The 27,536-nt window shown below is 43.0% G+C and overlaps 1 long non-coding RNA gene across 1 annotated transcript in view; it reads left to right on the top strand.

The window, feature by feature from the left end:
* The window catches only part of LOC123575515 (uncharacterized), a 34,152-nt gene extending 24,749 nt beyond the window's left edge, over positions 1-9,403 (top strand). The window contains exon 5 of the long non-coding RNA XR_010577821.2: positions 9,284-9,403. This is a non-coding gene — a long non-coding RNA (uncharacterized lncRNA). The remainder of the gene's footprint in view (positions 1-9,283) is intronic.
* The last annotated feature ends 18,133 nt before the right edge of the window (positions 9,404-27,536 follow it).

Below are 27,536 nucleotides of genomic sequence, written 5' to 3'. Positions count from 1 at the left end.
TCACTGTTTTAGGAAACTATGGAAATGAAAGGTTTTTACAGCAATTAGTTTGCATATTTTCTCTTCAGCTTCTTGAGTGAGCCTATTTACTAGAACCTAGGAATTTTCCTACACTCTCTCAATGCTCAATTTCAAAAGATGCTGAGAGGAAATGACAGACGCTCTCTAGAACAGCTTCCTTCTGAGGAAAACTCTCGAGGGCTCAGAACTCACACTAACCTGACGACAACTGTGTAGATCTGTGCCATCCTTCAACAAAGAAAAAGGGGAGAGAAGAAGGGTTGACTACATGACATGTTGTGTTAATACGTGGGCTTCTTTCTCCCAACCCAGCCTGAGGCACTTGAATGATGTCATGTCTGTTGTTCAACCCGATAACTTCCACTAAAGACGAGGAAGAGTGATGGGACACCGAGTCGTGGCCACAGGCTGGGAGAGGCACTTGTCTTTGTCACGTCCCTTAGCGTAGCATAGGAGTCAGCTCCCCTTATCTGCTTACTAGACAAAGGATAAGGAGAAGACAGATGGCACTTTTACCAGGGCACGTGGTGGGTGTGAGGTGGACAACCTCTGTGGGGCTATTCATGTCCTTTGTGGAGACTCCTGGCTTTAAAACCACCCTCGGCTGCCTGGCCAGCAGAATGTGGTTTCATGGAAAGGGGTTACACAGGCAAATCACCAACCACGTTGGAGGAGTCTAACTCTTCTGCAGCTAAATGGTGGCATGGGTGATAAAATTGTTCGTACGAGAAGGAGAAAATAATGGGTAGATCAGAAGTCTTCTCTAGGGCTCTGTTCAGAAACGTTACCCCGCAGAAAAGGGCTATCACCACTGACGTGAGGCAAACACTGACCATGAGTCTTAAGAAATTCAGATGGGACAGTATTGTCTGGAGTTTGATGAGTTTACTGCTTCTGTTGAACTAGATGAGTTCTGAGCCCATTTCTTTCATGATTTTCTCCTCCAGTGTCTATTTCAAATCAATAGGAGTGCTTGAAGATTCTCCCTGCTACAATGTAAACATGATGAGGAAGGAGATGTGTTGGACTTGTTCGTTGCCATATTTCCTGGCTCAGAACCTCACACTGAGTAGACATCAAGAAATATTTAAATGATTGGATGAATGAAGGAAGGAATGAACCGTGGCCTCTTGTACAGCTGAGACGAGTCTTGCTCTGTTGCCCAAGTTGAAGTGCAGTGGCACGATCTTGGCTCACTGCCACCTCCGCCTCCCAGGTTCAAGCAATTCTCCTGCCTCAGCCTCCTGAGTAGCTAGGATTACAGGCACACACCACCATGTTCAGCTAATTTTTGTATTTTCTTAAGTAGAGATGGGGTTTCACCATGTTGACCAGGCTGGTCTCGAACTCCTGACTTTGTGATCCACCCGCCTCAGCCTCCCAAATTGCTGGGATTAGAGGCGTGAGGCACCATACCCAGCCATGTTGTATCTTTTGAAAGACCTGATAACCAGCCAGCAGGGGTGGTCAGCTGCAACACTGGTAGCAGCAAACAGAATCCAGGACACAGAACTTCATACAGTGTCACAGCTTCATTTTCCAGGCTGCAGCTCCCATTGCCCACATCAGAACCATCTGCAGGTCCATAAGCTGTGAGTTTCTTCGGCAGTTGGGGGAGTGTCTTTTGGATGTTTATAACTTATGCATCTTAATATTGAATGTGCACTTAATACATGGAACTTCATAGTACTTGATTTTTAATACGAAAATGACTTAATTAAAATTTCTTGAAGGAACATCATAGAATGAATATGGAGATCACTTAAGTACCTTCCTGCGCTGGACATAATGATACAATTCTGGTAACTGATCTAAAGCTAAGAAGAATGTGGGAGGAAACAAAATGCAGGTGGTTAGGTAATTGCTCTATTTATCTGATTTATCTCTCCTTGCAGATAATCTACCTTTCAGGCCGTCTTGCTTTCTGTCAATCTATCTTTTTCTCTTTCTTCACACCTACACATCTATCTTGCTACCTGCTTATCTCTGTCTGTCACAGCACTTCTAGGCAATACGATTAAGAGGACTAGGTTTTTTGGGTTTTTTTTTGTTTTTGTTTTTTAATGTGCTACTTTGTCTGTCAACACCTGGAATGGAAAACCTACTGCCTCATCATCTGTTTAATGGTACCTCAGTTTATCCATTCAGTATCTAAGCGAGGGGAGAGCAGTGATCCAGGATTAATACAGTATTAAATTCTTCCCCTGCTCTTTACTTGTAGAATACATCCTATAGTTGGGGAACGTCTGCCTCATGCTGTGCCTCCATTGTAGGTCATTCGAATTGAGGAGTCCTGTCTCTCCCGGACATCACACCGCAGCTTTCATCATACAACTCTTAGTCTTTCCTGCACCCCAGGACCGAGGCAGACTCCTTGAGTGGAAGGGGAATTCAGGGCAGGGACTCTGGATGGCTTTGGAGGCCATCTTGAAAGAAGGGTACAAGGGCCAGGCGCAGTGGCTCACACCTGTAATCCCAGCACTCTGGGAGGCCAAGATGGGGGGATCACCTGAGGTTCAAGAGTTCGAGACCAGCCTGACCAATATGGTGAAACGCCATCTCTACTAAAAATACGAAAATTAGCTGGGTGTGGTGGCGGGCAACTGTAATCCCAGCTACTAGGGAGGCTAAGACAGGAGAGTTACTTGAACTCAGGAGGTGTAGGTTGCAATGAGCTGAGATCACGCCACTGCACTTTAGCAGCCTGGCCAACAGAGCAAGACTCCATGAAAGAAAGAGAGAGAAAGAGAAAAAGAGAAGAAAGAGAAGAAAGGAAAGAAAGGAAAGGAAGGAAAGGAAGGAAAGAAAGGAAAGAAAAGAAAAAGGAAAGAAAGGAAAGAAGAGAGAAAAAGAGAAAGAGAGAGAAATAAAGAGAAAAAAGAAGGAAGAAAGGAAGGAAAGGAAGGAAGGAAAGAAGGAAGGAAGGAAGGAAGGAAGGAAGGAAGGAAGGAAGGAAGGAAGGAAGGAAGGAAGTGGGAGCCACCTACGAACAATTTCATGTGCTTTGACATTTTCCAAGGGCCCCAGCAGTGGTGCCTGGCTCAATTTCTTCTTTAGTGAGTGCAGGAGCCATGGGAGCCAGGTCCCAAAGATCCTAAGCTCCACTTTAAGTGTTTCCTAATGTGGCCAGGCTTGTGATCTCTTTAGGGATGATGTCTGAAACGAAGGAATGGTCAAACAACAGGGCACTGTCACAGCAACCAAGGCTCTGAAAGGATGGCAAGCTTGTCCAACCTGTGACCTGCAGGCTGCCCATGGCCCAGGATGGCTTTGAATGCAGCCCAATACAAATTCATCAACTTTCTTAAAACATTTTAAGATTTTTTTGCAATTTTTTTAGCTCATCAGCTATCATTAATGTTAGTGTATTTTAGGTGTGGCCCAAAACAATTCTTCCAATGTGGCCCAGTGAAGCCAAAAGGTTTGACACCCCTGAAATGAGGCACAAGAACATACAGCCCAGGCTCCTGATGCGGAGGACCAGGCAAGGCCCAGCGGAGTTTGGCTTTAGTGAGGAGCTGCAATAGTCAGGATTCCTGTTAACATTATGATTGTGTTCTTTTGGTGGACCTTGGAAATGTTCAAATAATATGCAAGTTAGCTGAGGGAAGAGCTGTTTTTCATTCCGTGAGACAGCTCTCTGAGTGAATTCAGTTTGTCTAGACAGATTGTAAATCCACTGGGTAGTTGTCTCACCTCCCAACACTATGGAGTTAAAAAATAAATAAAGAGCATTAGAAACTTCCATGTTAAATCAAAATCTGCCAATTACAGGTGTATTCACTTCCTAGGGCTGCCATAACAAAGTACTGTGGACTGGGTGGCACGAACAACAGAAGTGTGTTGTCTTATGGTCCTGGGGGCTGGGCGTCCAGAATCCAGGTGTTGGCAGGATTGATTGCTTCTAAGGCTGAGAAGAAAAATCTGTTCCAGGGTTCTCCCCTGGCTTCCAGGGGTTTGCTGGCCATCTTGGTATCCCTTGGGTTCACCCCGTTCCCCATCCTCATCTTCACATGCTGGGGTGTGTGTGTGTGTGTGTGTGTGTGTGTGTGTCTGTGTGTCTGTGTGTGTGTGTCTGTGTCTGTGTCTGTGTGCAAATTTCCCCTTTCTATAAGGGCACCAGCCATATTAGGGCCCACCTTGTCCATGACATACGATCTCATCTTAACTAATTAGACCTTCAAAGACCCTATCTCCACATGAGGTCACGTTACGAAGTCTTGGGAGTTAGGCTTTCACCTTGAGAATTTTGGGGCAGACACAATTCAGTCCATAACTGTGATGAAGATGTTTTAAAAATCGCTGTTTTACAGTGAATCCTGACCCCTCTCATCCCCCGTTTGAACTTGTTTTGGTAGAACTTATGCTCTGAATCCCAGACTCTGTTCTCATGTTTACAGGGCAGCGCAGTTACCAGAATTTGCCACTTAGCGGAGTCTTGTATGTATCTTTGAAATATGTCATAATTTGTGGTTGGCATTACTAGATGGCAATGATTATAAGGCAATGAAAGTACAGGACTAATACAGATGCCCTAAGGATTCCGGAGAACTATAAACATTTTCTCCACTCAGAGTTAACATTTCTATTTATAAATGCTAGATCGCAGTGATTCAAAAAACTTTCCTCAAAAGCTGATAACTTGGTGGTTTAGACTATGTTTATAAAGACAAAGAAATCTTTTTGAATTTCAAAATAACAACGGAATACAAGAGCCAAAGAAGGTACTTTGAATGTCCTTATAAACAGAGTGACTTTCTCTTTTCAGATTTAATTAGGTAAAAACTAGATAGGTCAGCCTATTTATTTGAAGTGTTGTTGCAATAAAAGAGAATTATCCAGATTAAAGCTGCTTGAGCTTAAACTTACTTTTTCACATTCATTTTCTACTTAGTGCTGTAAGAATTAAATGTATTTGTCACTAAATTGGGAACAAACACTTGCTATGAAACAAGACTCACAAGCATTGACTAACCAAGCTCCACCTGTAGCCCCGAGGACAGCCTGGCATAGCTGAGCAGTGGGTGAAACTGCCTGAGTGAAGTGTTCGGTCTGTGATGTGATTAGCATCTGTCACTACAGCAGCAGGGCCAGGGCACAGGGATGAGCATTTATCGGTGAACTCAACACAGAAATGACCAAGGACTGGGGTAAGAGTCCAGCAGAAAAGCAGCACATCATATTCCTTAGACGAGTCACAGAAGACACTCTTTTGTTCAGTTTGAATATTCCAAATAAAGGCTTAAAGGATACCCCGTGATTCCGTTATACTGAAAACTAAAAGCAACTAATAACTTTATATTTTATTAAAACACAAAGAATATATAATCTAAATGCTTCTGACTCAGAAATAAAATGCAGTTTCAGGGTAACGTATTTACAACATATCATCTCCTCAAATATTTATCCTGTAAGTTCAAATTACACAATATATACCAGTTATCTATTTCTGCGTGAAAACAAAGCAAAATGAAACAAAACCGAAACCCATGCTTAGCGATGAAAAACATCAGTATCAGCCTCATGGATTCTGTTGGACAGGAATTCAAAAATGGTAAAGTTGGGATTGATTCTTTCTGTTCTTTGACACCTGGAGCCCAGGTGGGAAGACTGGAACACTGACACAAGCATCTAGGGCCACAGTCATCTCAGGGGTGACGGCATCTTCATTGCTGTGTCTGTCGCCTGAGCTGGGATGGTTCAGGGCTGGGCTAAGCTAGGACTGTAGGCAAGACTGTCTACATGTAGTCTCTCTCCGTGTGGCTTGGACTTCCTCACAGCATGGTGGCCTTCAGCTGGTTAGACTTCTTGCATCACAGGTTGGGGCTCAAAAAGTAAATGCTCCAGTGGACAAGGGGACAAGGTGGATGTTGCCTCATCCTTTCTGACCTAGCCTTGGAAGCCACACAGTGTCACTTCTGCCACATTCTATGGGTTACAAATGGGTCACTAAGCCCATCCGGATTCAATGGGCAGAGAGGGGACAATTGGACTCCATCTTTCAATGGGATGAGCGTCAAAGAAATTATGGCCATCTTTAAAACATATGACTAGATTTTCTGAATAATTCCCTTTTTTCTCTCATGAACAACTTCTGTTTTTAGTGAGTAGAATGGACAAATATTGAGACTACTGTGCTTTTCTGAAATTGTGCCCACACAATAATTGTTTGCTCAGCATTTCTTGCAGTACCTGAATGAAGTTTTAAAGCATTTGGCATCTGGAAGTGATAGAGTTTGCAGGTAGAAGAATAAATTCATAAAATCATGTTTCCTGCAAGGACATTTTTCCCCTGTTCAGACTCACAAACAAAATATTTTCCTAAAGCTTCCCTTTAAATCTCAAAACACATACCAAACAGGAATTTTTTTGTCTGTTTTTTATTTTTCTTTTATTGAGATAGAGTCTCACTCTGTGGCCCCAGCTGGAGTGCAGTGGCACGATCTCAGCTCACTGCAATCTCTGCCTCCCAGGTGCAAGCAAGTCTCATGCTTCAGCCTCCCCAGTAGCTGGGATTACAGGAGCATGCCATCATGCCCAGCTAATTTTTGTGTTTTTAGTGGAGACAGGGTTTCACCATGTTGGCCAGGCTGGTCTTGAACTCCTGACCTCAGGTGATCCACCCACCTTGGTCTCCCAAAGTACTAGGATTACAGGTTTGAGCCACTGCACCCAGCCAGGAAAAATTTCTGACCAAGCCAATTTTTACTCACAGGTTGGATGTTTCAAATTAAGCAAAATGAGTTTCTATCTGAAGAGATCACATAAATCACATCACCACTATTGAATTGCTTAATCTTCTTTCTCTAAGACTTTTTAACAGTTTTACAAAATTTTCTACACATTTGACATTTTCTTTGCAAAACATCTTCCAAATGTATTGCAAGAAATTTTAATAAAAATTTCTTAGCACACCAAAAACAGATACAAAAACACATTTGTACATCATCCCAAAAGCAGTAAAGTTAGTTATGACTGAGAATAAACTACCTTTTGAGATGGTCATTTCTTTAAAAACTCACTTGTATGGAAGTAGTATTTTCTAAATTAGTTTTTGAAATAAAAAATTGATTTTGTTTTGAAATGTTTGAGTTTATTTTGAAATAAAGGTTTTGTTTTCCTAGAGGATTTCATAGTTTCAACTACAGAAATTACGTACATTTTATAAACTTAGTTTGGGTCCTTATTAATATTTGTTAAGTTATTAACTAACATTTTGCAACACTGAAAGAGAAATTTAGGTGAAGAAAACAACAAAAACAATATCAGACTAATTTGACTTGTAAATTAGGTATTCCTTTTTATTTTTCTTGGAATACCAGAGGTTGTGGTTAAAACCAGCCAATATATAATTATTTTTATATATTTTTTCAATTGAAAAAAGTACCTTATAACTTTTGTTGTATGATGGAAATACTAGTCTATGGGAAAGATGCAGAAAGGATGAAAAAGTATTTTTAGAAAGTAAGTCAAGGTGTCATCTTTTCCATGGCTCTGTGATATCTTCACAAGCTTAATTTTTAAGGGAAATCCATGCGAGGAAGGAAGTACCCACAGACTGTTATGTTCTGAGCTAACATATTACTTCTCCAGGGTTTGTGAATGTCAAAGAAAAGCGGACCCGAGAAGACCAAGAAGAATGCCAAGTTCGCTTTCAGTTTTTCTGATTCACTGTTCCCTCCTCAGTTACCACCCACCCATCTAAGAGGGACAGACACTTCCTCTCAATTGACCCCACCTCCCTCTTCCACCAGGCACATACACCAAACAAACCTCACCTCGGGAATTTCGATGGAGTTTTTAAAAATGATGACTCTTTTACTTTATAAAAAATAAATGTTATAAATAATTTATTTATAAACAGTGTATTAAATGTATTATTGTTCTCATAATAACCATAATCATAAATGCTGGCATTTATTGGCTATTCACCATGGGCAGACACTATATGTTATGATTTATATCATTTCATTTGCAGACAATTTGTGCTGTCTCTGTATATATGGATCGTATATAAGGATCATTAAAATTATTTATGCCCAAATGTGGTGGCCCATGCCTGTAATCTCAGCACTTTGGGAGGATGAGGGAAAGATTGCTTGAGCCCAGGAGTTCAAGACGAGTATGGGCAGCATAGTGAGACCCCGTCTCTACACAAAAGTTTTGAAATTAAAAAATTAGGCATGGTGGCACATACCTATAATCCTAAACTACTCTGGGGGCTGAGGCAGGAGGATCGCTTGAGCCCAGGAGGTTGAAGCTGCAGTGAGCTATGATCACACCACAGCACTCCAGCCTGGGCAAGAGAGTGAGATCCTATCGCTTTAAAAAAAGAAAAAAGTTATTTATAGTTCCAACACCTAAGGTAACCACTATCAACCTGTTGGTACATTTCTTTTTTGCCTGTTTGCAGTGATCACATTGTTTTATAACTTGCTTTTTCACTTTGCACGTTGTGAATATGTTCTTGTTATATAAAAATCCCTCCTTAATGTTTTTTCCCATGGCTGTACAGCATGCCATTATATTGAAGTAGCCTGATTTATTTAACCAGTGCCCTGTTGCTAGACATTTAGGGGGTTCTTAGTATTTTGCTGTGACCTCCAGCACCGCAATAACATTCCTGGTACTATATTATTTCATACGACAATGATTTGATCACTAAGCTTCCTCAGTTATATTAAGTTTGAAAAGTTAGAGAAAACATTAAAAAGTCACTGTTTTAGGGATATTTTAATATAACAAGCACCAAAGACCTTAAAAATGATGAGAGGATTTTACTCACTCACTTTAGAATAAAGAGAGTTTGTTTTATTGGCACTAAGTCTATCCCAGCATCCCAGAAAAACACATTGAGTGCTGAAACCAACCTATTCCAACTCCTCCTAAGACCTGCCTTGGCAGGAAAAAATTATCTTTGGGGGAAAGTTAATTTGAAAAATACAATGATCGAGCGGAGGCAACGCAGAAGTTAAGCTTTCTCCTCTCTTCCTTGGCAATAAAGTCAAATTCTAGCAACTGCTATCATTTGCATCGCACCTGATATTTCTTCTGTATACAATCCTCTGTGAACATCTGTCAGATTGTTGCTTTTTATACACTTGAGGATGTTACGTCATATCTGAATATATACCCATATGTTTCCCATTTAAAATGTAAATTCTATAATTCGGTCAAAAATTCTTACATCTTTCTGAACCAAACAAAACACAAAACACATTTATCTGATTATCATAATGACAAAATAATGTTCTCTTCACAGAAATGTCCATGACTACAGTCAAACGCGTTTGCATTTTTTCCTCCGTTGATGATATCTTCCTGACAAAGAACGTTCCAGAGAGCAGAAGGCAGGTTTGGCAACAACGCAGCAATTCTTCCACCAGAAACTGAATACATTCTAGGGATGCTCCAAGATTTATGGGTTTTCAGAAACTGGCACCGGTGGTACATCATGCTCTGGATCGCGGTCTGATTCCCGTTTCTACCGATGCAATAGTGCTGGGTTCGTATCACGGCTGGCTGTATTTCACAACTGGCAAAACTCTGCAGTTTAGAAGTGCCTCCAAAAAAGGTCAGTAACTGGAAAATCTACAAACTGAAACTTCACGAATCCTCTGAATCCCCCAGGAACTGGATTGCAGTAAAACTCAGAGACACTTTGACAACAGATTGAGTTCAGAATTCTTTAAAATGGACAATATTTTCTTGTTTCTGGCTTCTCTTTTTCTTTTTAAGGGTAGTAAAAATACTGAACAGCATGACCATCTACAAAAGCTACCTATATAGACAGTGTTCTTAGAGAAGCTGTAATAGTTCTTTTTCTGAAAATTCTTTAAAAATGCAAAGATTATGCATTTTTTCTGATTAAAAACCTGTTCTTAATTGACTGTTAGACAGTTTTACTATTCGAGTGCTTTGAAAATGTACTATTGCTGCTACTTAAAAGGAAACATGTAATTCTAAATAAAGTATTCATCTGTATTTAAAATATATCAATGTATGTGTCTCTACCCATATCAATGACAAGATTAATAGTAGTCTAATTCAATTTAGGTGTACAACATATTATTAAAAAGCAGTTTTTCAGTTTGGGGATTTCTTTCTTTCCTTCAATCCATTTATGACTGCCTTCCTGTCTTCCTTATCCCAATACACACAAACAGACCCATGTGTGTACACACAGATATACACACAGACACACACAGAGACACACACAGACACACACACACAAAGATAGGCACACAGATAAACACAGAGACTCACACAGATACACACACAGAGGTACAAACACACATAGACACACACACAGAGGCATACACACAAACACACACAGAGACACACAGAAATACACTCCGACACACGCACACAGACACACACACAGAGATACACACACATACACACAGAGGCATACCCACAAATGCACACACAGACACACAGATACACAAACACACACAGACACACAGACAGACATATACACAAACACACATACACACAGATACACACACAGAGACATATACACAAACACACATACACACAGATACACATACACAGACACCCACACAGAGACATACAGATGCACAAGACACACACACAGACACCCACACAGAGATACACACACACACCCACACACATTCAGTGTTAAAAGAAACCCAGGGCTACTGGCTGCGTGTTGTAATCACGGGCACTGAGGCACCAGGACCAGCTGTTCTGTGTTGTCTCCTTCTTTAAACCGGGTCAGCTTCGTTGAAAAGAGTCTGTTCTGTCAAACCTTCCCCAGGGCCATGGACATTTCTTGTTTCGTCTCCCTTTCATGTGAGCAAAAGTCTAGAACTATACGTACCACATCCTGCATCCCTAGGTTTTTTGTTTAATTTGGTATTTTTTAAATATATGAAGTTTTTCATTTGCATTCATAGGTTAGTCATTTTTTGAATACTAAAACCTTAACTGTTCATTCATTGAATAAATATTCTGGACCTCTTTTATCAGTCAACTTTTGCTGCATAAAAAACAAAACAAAACAATAAAGCCTTAGTGACACACAACAAAGGGTGATTATTTCCTGCTTGTGTGTTTTTGAGTCAACTGGAACCCAGTTGGTTTAGGATGAACTTGGCTGGGCCGGGTCCGGGGGGCTCACCCGTCTCTCATCTCCTAGTGCCTGCAGCTTCCAGAGTCATGTTCTTCTCATGGCAAAGACAGACATGCAAAAGAGTGAGCAGCACTGGAGTCTTCATGTGTCCACATCCACTAAAATTCCATTGGCCAAAGCAAGATGTGGTCAGAGCCAAAGTCAAGGGGCAGGGAAATACACCCTGTATACAATGAGGTCAAAGCGCACGGCACAGCCAAGTGAAGAGCAAGATGGCAGGGGACATACTGTGGGGACGTGGAAGGGAATGAACAATAGAGTCCTATTTACCATACCCGTGCCTTTTTACTTCGTACTGGGAATACAGGGTGAGCAGAATTAGCTCTGCCTTTGTGGGCCTTACATTTTGGAGGGTGAAGCAGACAGCAGATAAATAAATATTGTCAGTGGAAGTCACTCTAAAGGAAATGAGGAAGGGGCTCTAACTTAATAGGTGATCAGGAAAGCTTCCTTACGATGAGATACAAATGAATTGAGGGGGCTAGCCATTTGTTGAAAGTGTTTTCTAGCCAGAGGCAATAGCCAGGAAGATAGTGCCCCCGTGGGAACCCACTTAAGTCTGTCAAGTGTGCCTGGGAAAGACGAAGCTCAGATGGAGTCTTAGAGGACTGGACGCCAGGACACACTGACACACGCAAACACACAATCTTATTCCGGGTGACAGAGGGAAGCGATGGAGGGTTGAGGGCAGGTGAATTGGGAGTGGTGAGAAGTGCAGCTCTTGGGGAATCCACAGGAGCATCTCCATTTCAATTAAACTGGCCCTTTGGGGGACAAGGAGGCACTTCTGCTAATACAAATTGTTTGTTTTATGACTTCATTAATCTCTAAAAACCCAAGTCAAGACATCATTTTGCTGCCAGATAGTCCTTGTTTTCTGTTTGATTTCCATTTTCGCAGCACAATCTGGTTCACTCTGTTTACAGATTTTTTTCTTAACTCCACAATCTGAAAAATGGATCCAGATGCTAAACTGCCTCCATTTTCAGGAATTATGCAAAAGATTCTGCAACCAACTGACCTTGCGGGATGCCCTACGTAAACGGCTTCACAGCAGAACTGGCTTCCTGGGGTCTGATTTTCCTCCTAAACAGCTGCTTCATCTGCAAAAGTACCACTTCTCAGTGAAGGAACACAGTGGTGGAACAGGTTTTAGAGCCAAAATGAACTTCAAAAGGCCCTCCTACCTTTTTTAAAAATGCAGGTGGGGGCATTCTTAAATCACCCTCCCCACGATTCTGGTTCCAAGCCTACTACACCATGTCCCTACGTTACCTCTTTGCCATCAAAAGGGAAGTTTAATCATCTTTCACCAAATTTGTTTTCCAAAGCCAGAGGATTTCACAGATAAGAAACGATCAATCTTGAGCAGCATAGACTCCTAACAGATGGTAGTAAACGGGTTTGAAAATATTTCAAAACCTGCCCTAATTTCCATTCCCCAAATGTTTCTCCCGCTCAGCTTTTTTTTTTTTTTTTTTTTTTTCTTCATAATAGCAGTTTCCTTCATTGTCTCCAGTGGTCTCATTTTGGTTATAATTTATGCTTCCTTATGCTCTACGACTGGATCCAAATTACCCACTAAACATTGGCGACTCCAGAAAGAAAACTTGCTGCATTTCAAAATGTTTCCATTCATCCTATTGGTTGAATATTCCATTGAAGACAAAGAGAGGTGGCATTCTGCTTTTATGCACATTTCTCGGTAGAAGAGAAAATGCTTGTATCAGAGAGAAGGTTTGTGCTTTAAAGGGTAAAAGTCCACCTCATTCAAAGAAAGAGTGTTTTGTTTTTGCCTCAGACACAAAACAAATTAACAGCATATCACAGAAAAGAGGCATTATATAGCAATAAACATTCCATACCTTCATGGACATCCTCTCAGGATAATACTATAATGTAGTGGAAATAATTTGGGTCCATTAATCTCAGTGCTATCTACCATTGCAGTACTTCAGTGCTCCTCTCTCGTAACAGAGGCATGATTTTAAATGTATAAAGTGTATAATCATGTCCATATGGTTAATGTTTATAAAACCCCCTTGCCTTTACTTTCTCCTTTGAGCCTAACAACACCCCCATGATAATGAATGGATCCATGACTTTGTTCCCATTTTACAGATGAGGCAACAGAGAGAGGACAGAGGCATCAGGCAGCTTGTTCAAGGTCACACATCTGGGGCCAAGACAGCCAGGACGGGAACTCTTACATTTAACAAACATCCTTTATCTTTACAACATTTGTCTTCTTTTGGATTGTGAATTCATATATATTTGTAACAAAAATTGTCAGGAAATTCGGAATGGTGAGGGGAAAACCTTTGAAGCTTTACATAGTTTTACCACCCAAAGAAAATCATTAACGTTTTACTTTGCTTGAGCCTGTATCTACTATTTGTTATTACAAAACTCAGATGATACTGTTTTGTAACTACTGTCTTTTTCACTTAATGTCTATATGATAATCCATCAAAATGGCTTGACCATAACTAATTTAATCAATTCCCTTTAGAGATTTTTTTCCCCATTTTCTCCTGTTTCAAGCATACTTGTCATCAGTTAAGACAGAGATACTTAGGGATAATAGATTCTTGATGATTTCCAGAAGATACATTCCTAGAAGGGAATCTGCTAGGGTAAAGGGCATTAACCATTCTAAGACTTTAAGTCCACACTAGCAAAATGACCCATCACCACATTTATTACTAGAGATCCTGCAATCAGTAGGGTCTCAGACCCATTTCCTGGGAACTGTCTCAGCTTACTTGCTCTTTCTCTGGGCTTGACACCACTATAAGTAACACTTTTCACCTGTAAGTGGAAGACATAACAAGCTGATAGATGTGTGAACCTCTTTGAGAATAACACTACTCAGTAATGTCCAAGGCCAAACTCTTCTGGCCACTAGAATGGCTCACTTGGGCTAGAGGAGAGAAGGGAACTCTCCTAGAACTAACATGTTAGTGAGGAAGACACAGTAAACAAATCAGTAAACAAAATATGATGTAATCAATGTCATAGGGTAGCAAGCACAACAGAGAAAAATTGAACAGGGTAAGAGGAGAGAGTGTCATCCTATTAGCCCAAAGAGGTTAGAAGGGAGCATGACAGCTCAGAACATATGGACTGAAAGAAGTGACAGATCACCTGGCCCCATCCAACAATGCCAAAGACAGATACCAAGGTCCAGATGAAACAGGAGAGTTCCCAGGCCCCCTTCTCAGGGCATACAACAGGGGTGCAGCTCTCTGTTTGACCACCGTGAGCTCAAACCCCTTGCAGGAGGGGGAGCATGCAGACAGGCAGGTGCAGGAGCTGGGGCGAGCTCTTTGGGCTTTGACTCTGCAGTAGTGTCTAGGGGTGGGTGCCTGCAACTCCAGTGTTACAATGCTCTTTTAGCTCTGCCATGCACAGACAGCTTAAGTGTTAACCAGCTCAGTGCCCACTCTGCCTTTCTGCAAGGGCAGAGGGCCAGTGGAACAGCTTTCTGTATCCTGAGCTCTTGTCCAGTGTTCCGGGAGAATCAGGTCACACATGGACTCAAAGGATGAATGTGGGGTATTGGGGGAACCCACTCCCAGTATTTCAACATAGGTTCTTTCTATTTTCCATAATTGTTGGCCAGCTGAGAAATAAAGAGAGAGAGTACAAGAGAGGAATTTTACAGCTGGGCCGCCGGGAGTGACATCACATATTGATTGAGTCTCAGACCAGCAAGTTTTTATTAAGGGTTTCAAAAGGGGAGGGGTGTAAGAACAGGGAGTAGGTACAAAGATCACACACTTCAAAGGGCAAAAAGCAGAACTACTAATAAGGGTCTAACAAAGATCACATGCTTCTGAGGTAACAGGACAAAGGGCAAAAGCAGAACTACTGATAAGGATCCAACAAAGATCACAAGGCAGAGGGCAAAAGCAGAACTACTGATTAGGGTCTATATTCAGCTGTGCACGTATTGTCTTGATAAACATCTTAAACAACAGAAAACAGGGTTCTAGAGCAGAGAACCGGTCTAACCACAAATTTACCAGGGCGGACATTTTACCCACCCTAGTAAGCCTAAGGGTACTGCAGGAGACAAGGGCGTATCTCAGTCCTTATCTCAACCACATAAGACAGACATTCCCAAAGTGGCTGTTTAGAGACCTCCCCCCAGGAGTGCATTCCTTTCCCAGGGTATTAATATTAATAGTCCTTGCTAGGAAAATAATTTAGCAATATCTTTCCTACTTGCACCTCCATTTATAGGCTCTCTGCAAGAAGAAAAAATATGGCTCTTTTTGCCCGACCCTGCAGGCAGTCAGACCTTATGGTTATCTTCCCTTGTTCCCTACAAATCGCTATTATTCCGTTCTTTTTCAAGGTGCACTGAATTCATATTGTTCAAACACACATGTTTTACAATCAATTTGTACAGTAACACAATTATCCCAGTGGTCCTGAGGTGACATACATCCTCAGCTTATGAAGATAATAGGATTAAGAGATTAAAGTAAAGACAGGCATAAGAAATTATAAAAGTATTATTTGGGGCCAGGCACAGTGGCTCATGCCTGTAATCCCAGCACTTTGGGAGGCCAAGGAGGGCGGATCACAAGGTCAGGAGGTCGAGACCACGGTGAAACCCCGTCTCTACTAAAAATACAAAAAATTAGCTGGGTGCGGTGGCGGGCACCTGTAGTCCCAGCTACTCAGGAGGCTGAGGCAGGAAAATGGCATGAACCCAGGAGGTAGGGCTTGCAGTGAGCTGAGATTGCGCCACTGCACTCCAGCCTGGGGGACAGAGAGAGACTCCATCTCAAAACAGAAAAAAAAAAAAAAAGTATTATTTGGGAACTGATAAATGTCCATAAAATCTTCACAATTTACGTTCCTCTGCCATGGCTCCAGCTGGTCCCTGCATCGGGGTCCTTGACGTCCCACAACAGTGGGATTTTATTGAGTCTTGGAGGAGGCTCTCAGTGAGATGGATGGGGAGCTGGAAGGGGGATGAAGTGGGAAGGTGATTTTCCCTTGGAGTTTGGCCAGCTGAATGCCTCTCAGCATTCAGACATTCCATCTCTTCTCTCTTTCTCTGCTGTGCCATTTGACTGCTTATGTCCTGGTCTTCTCATCTGCTTATCTGCCTCTGGAGCCTGGGGTTCAGGGTTTATATGGGTACAGGATAGGAGACATGACTGGCCAAAAGGCAACTTTCTGGACATGAAAACAGGAATGCCTGTCCCCATTTAGGTTCACAGGTCTCCAGGCCTGAGGGTGGGACCTTTGTTGGGGAACTATCCTCTTCTCTCCAGTGCTGCCCTGTCTCCTGTTTGTATCATAGAGAGTCTAGTTGCTCTTGCTGCCATGACTTGGCTGAGAGCATTCAACACCTTATTCATCTTTTCATGGTGCCTCCACTGCACTGTGCCACACCATCCTGACTTGTCTCTCAGGAGTGTTCAGCATTAAGAATAGGCCTGGGATTTTGGAATATCCTTGTTTCTTCAATATTTCCAATCCCCCAAATAGCCTGGAACCAACCCTGATATCATAATCATGTGTAATGTGCCTTCCGTCATGGGCTACACTCTCAGCATTAGTACATTAGTATATTAACTCCTTTCAATTAACAAATGTCCTCTTTTTAAAGTAAACATGTCTAGGAAGGATAGAATATTAAGCTGTTAATAAGCCATTAACAATAGTATGAGTTATTTTACCCTGTAGTTTTCCTATTGATTAGTAACTGAGATCCTGGTACTTGGAGGATGAGAGTTTCAAAGAAAGAAGAAGAAAAAACAGCAACGTGATTCGGAGCACAAGGATATAACTGCTCAATGCCTGTCAACCCAATGCCATGGTGCATGCTGCGGAACATCAGGAGTCAGAGGTAGGGGTTTGAAGGGAACAGATGCAAGGTCCACTTTGTGGTTGGACCACAGGGTAGGGTTCATTGTTGCCTTGATCTACTTTGTTTTTATTGCAAAGTGACTAGCACAGACCCTTGTACATTCTACATACCCAGTAAATGTTAGTCACTGTTTTTGTTATCTTAATTTTTTTTCACTATACCCACTGGCCTTGTTTCCTCTGGAAATAGAAAACAGGGATTAAGAGCAATTGACCAGCAAGTTGGAACTAAGGGAAGCTTATGGATATGGTGTATGTTCATAGGAAGAAAGGAACATGGGTTTGGAGACTACCACGCAGTCCCTGCCAAATCTCTCTGATGACTCTTCAGGTTGGGAGGCTCAAGAGGTCCTCTCTCCCAGCTCCAAACTTGAAGAAAAGTGAGTAACCTTTCTCCATTTCACAACTCAGCAGTGAGATCCAAATAGGTCAACCACTTCTCTAAGGTCTCATCAACAAAGTCAAGATGACCACAGTTGAAGATAAAGGGTGGGGGTTCAGTATCCAGAACACAGACTTTCTGCCATCAATGTATGAGGATGGATACACATAAGTTAACCTCGCAGCAAGCCTAGGATGTGTGTAACACATGTAATGCTCATGTAATGAGTCCATGGCAATGGCAGTATGATACTGCATGGTGGTTGAGAACTTGTGCTTTGGAGTTAAAGAGGTGGGGATGTAAAATCCAGCTTTGCCACTTTCTAGCTGTGTGATCTTGTGCAAGTTACTTAAATTCTCTGAGCCTCCATTTCCTGTCCATTGAATAGAAAACATCACGTCTACTTTGAGGATTGTTATGAGGATTAAATGAATGTAAAGGAACATAAAGTAATACAAAATGCTCAACAAATGGGAGCTCTTATTACACTTTAATGATAATTATATTGCCATTAATCAAACTGTAATTTAATTCAATTGGGCAGATAATGCTTCTGTGATATTCTCAAGATCAGAAAATCAGAAAATGGCAAGAGCCAGACTGAAAGCCTAACTCCCTTGGTCCTGGAACGATGCTCGCATGAGTAGGGAGGTATTAATTCCTTTCCAGTACAGATTCTAGCCAAGTTTAAGTATCCTGATTAAAAATAATTCATTCTTCCTTATGAAAACTTGATCAATCTTCTGAGCCTAGAACAAATCATTGTTCTGAACCCAGATGTTCTTGGTGGTGTATTCACTGTCCATTTTCATTTTTGATACAAGGGTTTGGGGAATTTCCCTAAACCATGTGTCACATTGGGAAGAAGTAGTACCATGGTCCAGCTTCCCTTAGGTGCACCTTGGCACATTTGTAACTCCTGATGTCTGTCACCTACCAGATACAAAGAAGAGCAATATGCTTTGAGGGAAAGAAGGGGACAGGTCCTGGCCTGTGGCTCTGTCCTTCTCTGTGTCTGAACAAAGTATTGCTTTATCTCCCTGGGTCCCAGTGCTGCTCTGCAGTAGGTGAGGTTGGACAGGGCATCGCTAATCTGTGGGACTACCCGGGCCCTGCCACCATGGGTCTCTGAAAACAGGAAACTTTTGCCCATAGACCTACAACCTCTGTTTTGTGTTCTTTTTGTCCCAGTCTCAACACAATGCAGTCTGAGGTGCCAGAGTTTCCCTACCCAGCAATTCCAAGTCTTCTATGAAAACTCCTAACTCCCCTCTGCCATCCAAAGCAGACCTGGCCACATGGGCAGGTGGTCTCAGAGACCAAGTCTAAGTGTCACCTGTATATGTATCATCTGAGGTCTTTAGTGCCAGAAAGGACCAAAGACTCCAAACCTTTGACTTCATAATTGAGGGGACTAGAGTCCCAAGAGGGAGTGAAGTGACTTATCCATCTTCACTCACATTACTGACAAAACAGGAGAAGCATGAGTGTGCCCTCTTCTCATCAGATAATTCTTTTAAAATCCACACAGAAGTACTGGAGCCATCCAAATACTTCGAATCATTTTTGTCCCCAGGACTTTTTGCACTAATTCAAAATGAGAGGCTGTGACATCAGGCCCACCTTAAGTGACTTGCATCAAGTCCTACTGATACAAACAGGAGGCAGGAAAACACTGGGTAGAAGAGGGAAGTTCCCTGGTAAAGGCCCCACTCTCAACTCTGGAAAGCAGCATCCCTAAATGGGAACAGGCATTCCTGGTTTTGGGCCCAAATGTTGCCTTTTTGCCATCAGAACTCCCTATCCTATACCCATATAAAGCCCAGGCTCCACAAGCAGATGAGCAGACAAACAGAAGAGCAGAGGAGCAAACGAGCAGTGCAGCAGAGAAGGAGAGAAAAGAAGGAGTACCTGAACGTCGAGAGGAGTTTGACTGGGGGTGCTCAGAGAGATCAGCTGTGGCACAGCCAATCATTGGACCTTCCTTGATGAGAAGATTATTTTCCCACTCCATCCCCTTTCCAGCTCCCCATCCATCCCACTGAGAGCCACCTCCATCACCCAGTAAAATTCTCTCATTCACCATCCTTCAAGTGTGTGTGTGTGTGACCTGATTCTTCCTGGATGCCAGACAAGAACCCGGGTAACAAGAGGGCATTGAGCTGGTTAACACTTAAGCTATCTTCGGAGGGCAAAGCTAAAGAAAGCACTATAGCACAGCCACTGGGGCTTTGAGAATTGAAGACACCCACTACTAGACACTACCATGGGGTTGGAACCCAAAAGCCCTTGCCCGGTTCCTGCACCTGCCCATCTGCATGCTCCCCTTCCCATAAGGGGTTTGAGTGCACACAGTGGCCGAACAGATGAGCCACACCCCTGTCGCACATCCTGCGATGGGGGTCAGGGAACTCTCCCATTTCACTACGTCATTTTAGAAAATGTTCGGGACTCACAAAGTCAGACGGGTCTCTGGTGCTTCCCTGGTCACCCACCTGTTGTCCTTCTACCCGAGTAGACTGCAGGCTCTTTGGGGGCAGCGTCCAGGAAGCTCCCAGGAGCTATACCCCCTCTGGAGTCTGCCTGCAGCAGCTGATCACTCACTTCCTTGCAGGTGAAGGATTTCATTTGCCATTAGACTCTGAAGAACAGAAATCCCAGAGGCTTTGTGAGCTAGGGGCAAACCCAAACACTGCCTCTTGGAAACATTTGCATTTCATGAGTTCCATAAAACATGTTCTTCCCTTGTCCCTCCACACCCCCACACTCCCAAAACTGTTCTTTCCCACTGCATTTCCATTAATAATTCCACATGTGAACTTTAATGAAAATGCATTCCATATGTTTCTGATGGATTTATATGTAACACAGAAAATTATTATGTAAGTTCCATTGAAGTCCAGGCAGTCTTCTGAACCTTTCCTCATGCCTCCTTCTCCTTCTTTAAAACAAGAAATTCAATGGTTGCCAAGATTACATTAAAGAATGAGTCCATGAAAAAGAACACATTAATGGCATTCACAGCAACCTGGATGGAACTGGAGACTATTATTTTAAGTGAAGTCACTCAGGAATGGAAAACCAAACATCATGTGTTCTCACTCATAAGTGGGAGCTAAGCTATGAGGATGAAAAGGCCTAAGAATGATATAATGAACTTTGGGGACTTGGGGGAAAGTGTGGGGGGGTGAGTGATAAAAGACTACACACAGGGTTCAGTGTATACTGCTCGGGTGATGGGTGCACAAAATTTCACAAATTACAACTAAAGAACTTACTCACGTAACCAAATACCACCTGTTCCCCCAAAACCTATGGAAATAATTTTTTTTTAAATGACCCCAGTTTCCAAGTGGGCTTCCAAATGGGTCGGTTTACTTGCACCATCTCTGCTCCCACTCTGCAAGGAAATTGTGAACATGGTGCAATGCAGCTCTTTCATTGTGGGTTCCCTTTTACTCTGCGACTTCTCTGTCAGCGCTGTGCAGCTGTGTTTCTGTGAAAACAAGGGCACCAGAAAAGGAGAAAAACACTGTTTATGAGGCTGCTTAGATTGGTGAGTCACAGCATTTCAACAGCCCTGAGATATACACAGCTGACTACTTATGCAAATTTCAGACATCATGTTTGAACAAAAGGTTACATGGTAACATAACCTAGAGCCTTTATTACTAATGAGGCACTTATTTCCATTTGAATACAGAAATGTGTATTTTTTTTTACTTTCTGTGGCTTCTCATAATTGTGTCTAATAATATAAAAAAAATTGGGTCTTTATCTCCACGAGGCATAGGCATCAGGCAGATTTCATGTTATTCCAGGCATTAGGAGAACATGCATCATTCTGATTTCTCCCCACTTTTCAGTGCCGTTCCAAGACGCTAAGCCTCAGGTGCGTTTTTGAAATGAGAAATTTCATTAACTTTTTTCACTTCCGAGGGCTGGCTGTTCTGGAGGCATGGTTTTCAAATGTATAGTAATAATAATAGTAAAGGAAGATGATTTTTAAAACTTAGCCATGTTCGGTTTTATTATGAATTATGTAAGACAAACTTGGCAAGATTAATAGCAGCTTTCTACCTGCTAGAGTGGTTTGTATTTTGGCACAACACAGAAAGTTAGAATTGACAAGAGGGAGAGTTTCTGAATGAGATCTGTATTTCCAGATGTGGGCCTTAATGCCACACTGAATTCTGTTTTAATAAATAAGATAAATGAGACAGACAGTTGAATATATAAATATGAAGACAAGTGACTTGAGTAAACCATAAGAATCAGTGAAAACTTGAGTTCGCACCAGTATGTTACACACACACACACACACACACACACCCCTTCTCTTATTTGAATTAACCACTTCAAAGACTGAGATCGAATTTCAAACAATGGAGCCCAAGCCCAGCCCCCTTCTTTCAAATCTAAATTTAGCAAGTATCTGTCAATATTACACTTTTCTCCTTTGAAACTTGAAGACTTTGGGCATTTAAAAATCAACGTGTCAGCTGCAATGCTTCTGGGACAGAGGGGGTTTTTAAAGAGCATTTGTCAGCCCAGGAGTGAGTGAGTTAATCCATCCACCTGCCCCGACTGAGAGCAGAAGACGCCGTTTCTAGGACTGAAGCCAGTGGTGCTGGGTGCAAGCACCGAGACTGAGAATGGAAATGGGAGGACCAGGATTCAGGGGTGAAGTGGTGGGTTTGGACCCAGTAAAAAAAAAAGTTAGAGGTCCCTCCAAAAATGCAGATGGGCCGAAAGTCTTCAGAGTGCATTGCCTGGAACCTCCTCCTGCACTGTCAGCCCTGGCAGTCCTAGTGACCTGGCTGTCTTCTCAGCCACCCACTAGGCTCTCAGGAAGGCTCTGGTTTAGAGTTTATGAGCACTTCAGCATCCCCCATCCTGACCCCGGCTTTAACAATTCTTGTCCTAGAAGGAGATGGGAAAAAGAGCTCAGCCTCTGTCTGGCTCATTGATTTGAGCATGGGTGCTGTGATAGTCTAGTGTACGCATCAACTTGTCTGGGTCATGGGTGCCCAGATATTTGGTCAAACATTATATGAGTGTGTCCCTAAGGGCGTTTGCAATGAAATTAACATTTGAATCAGTAGACTGAGTAAGGTGATTGCCCTCCCAGTCTGGGTGATCCTCATCCAATCAGATGAAGGTCTAACTAGAACAACAGGCTGAATAGGAAAGAATTCTCTGTCTCTGCCCTCGAACTGGGGCAACAGATTTTTCCTGCTTTGGGATTCAAACAGATACAGCAGGTCTTCTTGGGTCTCAAGCCTGACAGCCTTCAGATTGAAACCACACATCAGTTCTCCTGGCTCTCCATCATGCCGACTGCAGATCTTGGACTTGGCCTCCACAATCATGTGAGCCAATTCCTTATGAATACATTTATTTACATGCACGTACACACACATGTGCACACACATGCACACATGCACACACAAACATGTACACACATATACACATCATGCACGCATACGTGCACACACAAAAACATGTATACACACATATGCACATACATGCACACACACATACATGCAGACATATACGTCCTATTAGTTCTATTTTCCTGGAGAATTCTAATCAATACAGGTGTCCAAAAGACAAAAAACAAAAAACATGTGATCTTTACTACTAGAAAAATGGAAGTCATTTATGTAACTTACAGAAACCAAGTCCTTGTTCTCAGCCTTTAGGATGAGGCAGTCAGCTCCAACGTGAATAAAAGGAAGCAGAGCTATGGAAACCTGACACAGTGGGAAAAGATTTAGAGAGTAACACCACATTTTCCCTCTCCAGAGACCCTCTGCAGAGAGGCCTCCCCTCTAAGCCTTTCACACAGTGTCACTTTAATGTTCCTGAACAGGCGGAATAATGAGGATGATGTGGGCGGTCACTTCCCAAAGCACGGACACCTGCGAGCGGCCCTGGCCACCAGGGCTGAAACCGGACCCTCCACGCAGGCAGAAGCGCCCGGCTCAGGGACATCCTAGTCCTCTGGCCAGGGCGTGTGTCACGGTGAGGACTAACCCCTTTTTTTTGATTTGATCAAAAGGAGACATGCACACATCTCTGACCAGGTGATTTCCAAAGTAGATGCTGGCAGAGATATCATTTGGCTATCATGCAATGATTTGATTTTCAGTAGAAAGAAAGAATGATGGAAGGTAGGGAGGGAAAGAAGGAAGGAAGGAAGGAAGAAAGGAGGGCCAGCAGGAGGGAGAGCAGAAAAGGAGGGAAGGAGACTATTTCTAAATGTAAATGCACAAAGACATACCAATCTCTCACATATACTTGTTTTGTTTTGTTTTTTGCAGAGAGGATCTCCCTGTCACTGGAGCTAAAGTGCGGTGGTGGGATCACGGCTCACTGTAGCCTCAACTTGCCGGGTCAAGCCGTTTTTCCACCTCAGCCTCCCAAATAGCTGGGACTACAGTCACGTGCCACCATGCCTGGCTGATTTTTAAATTCTTTTGTACACACAGGGTCTCACTATGTTGCCCAGGCTGGTCTTGAACTCCTGGGCTGAAGTGATCCTCTTGCTTCAGCCTTCCAAAGTGCTGGGATTACAGGCATGAGCCACCACACCAGGCTATCTCAGATATTCTTAAATTGCATTTCTCAAAGATTAGTTAAGACGAGAAACACTGGCGTGTTATCCTTATGTTATCCTCAGTCAAATGTCACATATATGTATTGACTCCAGTGTGGGAACACAAATTACCAGGGAGCACCTATTAATTATTTTCTTAATCACACGCTCGCTTTAATTTAAAATCCAGGCAACAACACCAAAGTGAGAGCCAAACAGGGCGGACAATGCTGCATTGCTGGAGATAAGGTGTCGTTCACAATCCCTTCCTAGCCGAGGAATTCTACTCCTAGGTAGAACGACCATTTCACCAGTTTTCCCATTTTTTAATTTCTGTTCACCCTCTCCTAGACCTTAATCCCAAAGGGACACATCCTGGCTTTGGCAACTTGAGTCCCCCTTCCCTCAAGGCCTTGTTCCACTATTCTCAATAGGACACTTGGCGGCTACTAGCATTGCACCTTCAGCTGGGGCAAAACCCTCTGTCTCCATGGTTCTTAAGCCATTTGTGCTTCTCATGACATTCCCAACGCCTGGGTGAGCTCCAGAATGACAGAAAAATAAAGCGTTAGGGCCCAAAATGACCTCCTATGACACTCTGTCTAAATCCTTTCTATTACAGATGGAGGAAAAGGGACTCAAAGAGACCTTAGGCTGTTCTCAGACTTCCATGGCTGGTGAGTGGCAATGTTAGGACTAGAAACCCAGTCCACTGGCTCTCCTCCACCCTCTGCTTTTTCTGCAATACCAAATATCCATGTGTTTGTGTGCCCAGAGTTCTCTCAAGGAATGGGCCATGGCAGAGGACTAAAGACACAGTGGATTAGTGCTGAGGCGGGAGGCTTTTTAAAAACTCGGTGTAAAAGTCTCATTCTGAGCCCTCTGTTGCAAGCATATTAAAGTCGTCTCAGTGTTCAGAATGAGGATGAAGTGCTGGGAATGGAGGAATAAAATATCACAAGACACTCAGTGTTGCCTCCTTGCAAGGGGCTCCAAGCAGGCTGAGTCCAGCCTAGAAAAATATGCAGACCTTGAGCTCAACACAGCAGGTGGGGTGACGGGTAGACTCCCTGCTTTCAGCTCTCCGAAACGTTTTCAAAAAACAAAATGAGCTTAAAAGAAATGAGTCCATGAGCTTAAGGGAAATGTAATAACCACCTCTCCTTTCTGTTCCTCTTTTATTGGGCTTTTTAGGGATTTGTGCTGGCAAGGAGACAAAGGTATTGTCTCCTTCTGTGGAGAGCAGGCGAGGAAGGTAACGTGGAGTCAAGGCAAACGCTGCCAATTAGTGAAATGCTGTTGAGTCCAGAGATTGTTGTTAATCTGCTTGCCCTGCTCCTTTGAGCCCTGGCAATTGCTTCGCTCTTTGTTAAATTCTTTTAAATTGGTGGAGACAATTGCAGTCATCAGACACTTTATACACACAAGTAATCCACTTCTGTCTCCCCCAGAGCACACATGCATGCACATACACACACCATGCACATCCTGTGTCTGGAATTGTGAGAGGAATGGGGAGCAAACTGTTCCCCTCTGGCCCAGTGGACTGGTGAACCCAGAGGCACCCTCAGCCACCACCAGGGCATCAGTCACACTGTCTCCTTTTCCTGGGCCCTTCTTTGATGGTATCTCTCTTCACTGATTTGACTTTGTAAGGTGACTCATCCCCTGAGCTTTTCTTTTTGTTTGTGTTGTTTTAGTGGGTTGTCTATTTGTTCTGTCTTTAAACCAATGAGCTATAAAGTGAATATTGGGACATGGGGTAAAGTCATCCCCCGTCGGTGGTGTTTAGCACGAGTGTAGACCCAGCAATGCCCCAGATACTCCATTGCTCAGCCATATCTGAGCTCAGAAGTTTGAAGCAGTCTTCACCTTTACAGGATTGGTGATATAGTTTGTCTGTGTCACCCAAATCTCATCTTGAATTGTAGTTCCCATAATTCCCACATGTTGTGGGAGGGACACGTGGGCGATAATTGAATCGTGGGGGTGGGGTTTCCCCATACTGTTCTCATGGTAGTGAATAAGTCTCACGAGATCCGATGGTTTGATAAGGGGTTTCCCCTTTCGCTTGGCTCTCAGTCTCTTTTGCCTGCAGCCATGTAAGATGTGACTTTGCTCCTCCTTGCCTTCCACCATAATTGTTAGGATTCCCCAGCCATGTGGAACTGTGAGTGCATTAAACCTCTTTCCTTTATAATGACCCAGTCTTGGGTATGTCATTCAGCAGCATGAAAACGGACTGATATAGGTGACCTCCTCTCTTTGTCTCTGCCTTTCTCTCTCTCTCTCTTTTACTGTGTGTGTGTGTACAAGTGTGTGTGTACAAGTGTGTGTGTACAAGTGTGTGTGTCTCTCTCTGCCTCTCTGCTTTTCTCCTATTAGAACTGTAGAATCAGTTGAGGCTCTTGCCTTGCCTTCTAAACAATGGAGGGATCCCATGGACTCCTGGGCTAAGCCCATCTATCTCAAAAGTAATCAGTCAGACTCTGGGCTGGAGGGTCACGGGCCCCAGTGGTACCACTAGCCCACCGGACCTCAGGTTCTCTAGGGTGGAGGGTCCCAAGCTGGCCCTTACCTCACTCAAAGAGCTTAGCTTTAGTCCAGAACTCTTTATATTCCTGTAATGCATACAACCAGATTCCTGGCTACAACTCCATGTATCCTGACCAGCGCCTTCAGCCTGGCTAACTCTGGTTTTGTTCTTTTTCCAATCTAATATGTGTCATTATTGACGAACCAAGCAGTCTCTCCTTTTTGCTGTCTTCCTCCTTTAAATGTTCTCTGTCCTTGTTAGCAGAAAGCATGCATTCACGTCTATACCTCTTTCCTAGAATTCTTTAGTTGGCTTTTCCGTCTGCTTCTGAACTGTAAGTCATTTGAAGGCAAAAGTTACATATTTCTTCTCCTTACGCCCCCATGCTGAGTGCCCAACTCACAGGAGAGGCTCACTCCTGAGTGTCTGGAAGAAGAAAGGCTAGAAACGGGGAAGTGTGGACAGATGCTGGTTGAGGAGGAGGAGGAGGAGGAGGAGTTGAATGTGGTCTCAGCCATTTGGATGATGGAGACTTATCGAGGTGACTAAGTGGAATTGCCTTGGGCCGCTGTAGACAGGAGCCCAAGGCTGGAGGGAGGAGCTAGAAGCAGAAGAAGTGAGCATGATCAGCAGAGGTGAGAGCTGAGGAGCTGAGGAAAAGATGGCTCTCAGAGAAAAGAGGGAAGGGAAGGAAGACGTCAAGGACAGATCCTGCAGGATTGTCTGATTCTTGCTCCCACAGGAGAAGGACAAGTCAAGGAGGATGCAGCAGAGAAGGACTGTCCCGTCCATGCGTGCAGGGTCTGACCTAGACACAGAAATCATAGGTAGAGCTAACGTTTATTGAAAATGTATTCAATTATGTGTGCTACATATTGTTCCAAGTGCTTTATGTCTGTTATTATTTCAGTTAATCCTTCCAACAACCCTCTGTGGTATGAGTTTACAG

The sequence above is a fragment of the Macaca fascicularis genome, chromosome 9 (genome assembly GCF_037993035.2).
Source record: "Macaca fascicularis isolate 582-1 chromosome 9, T2T-MFA8v1.1".
Taxonomy (NCBI): domain Eukaryota; kingdom Metazoa; phylum Chordata; class Mammalia; order Primates; family Cercopithecidae; genus Macaca; species Macaca fascicularis.
The sequence above is the reverse complement of the archived record's forward strand: the minus strand, read 5'-3'. Positions and strand labels throughout refer to the sequence as shown.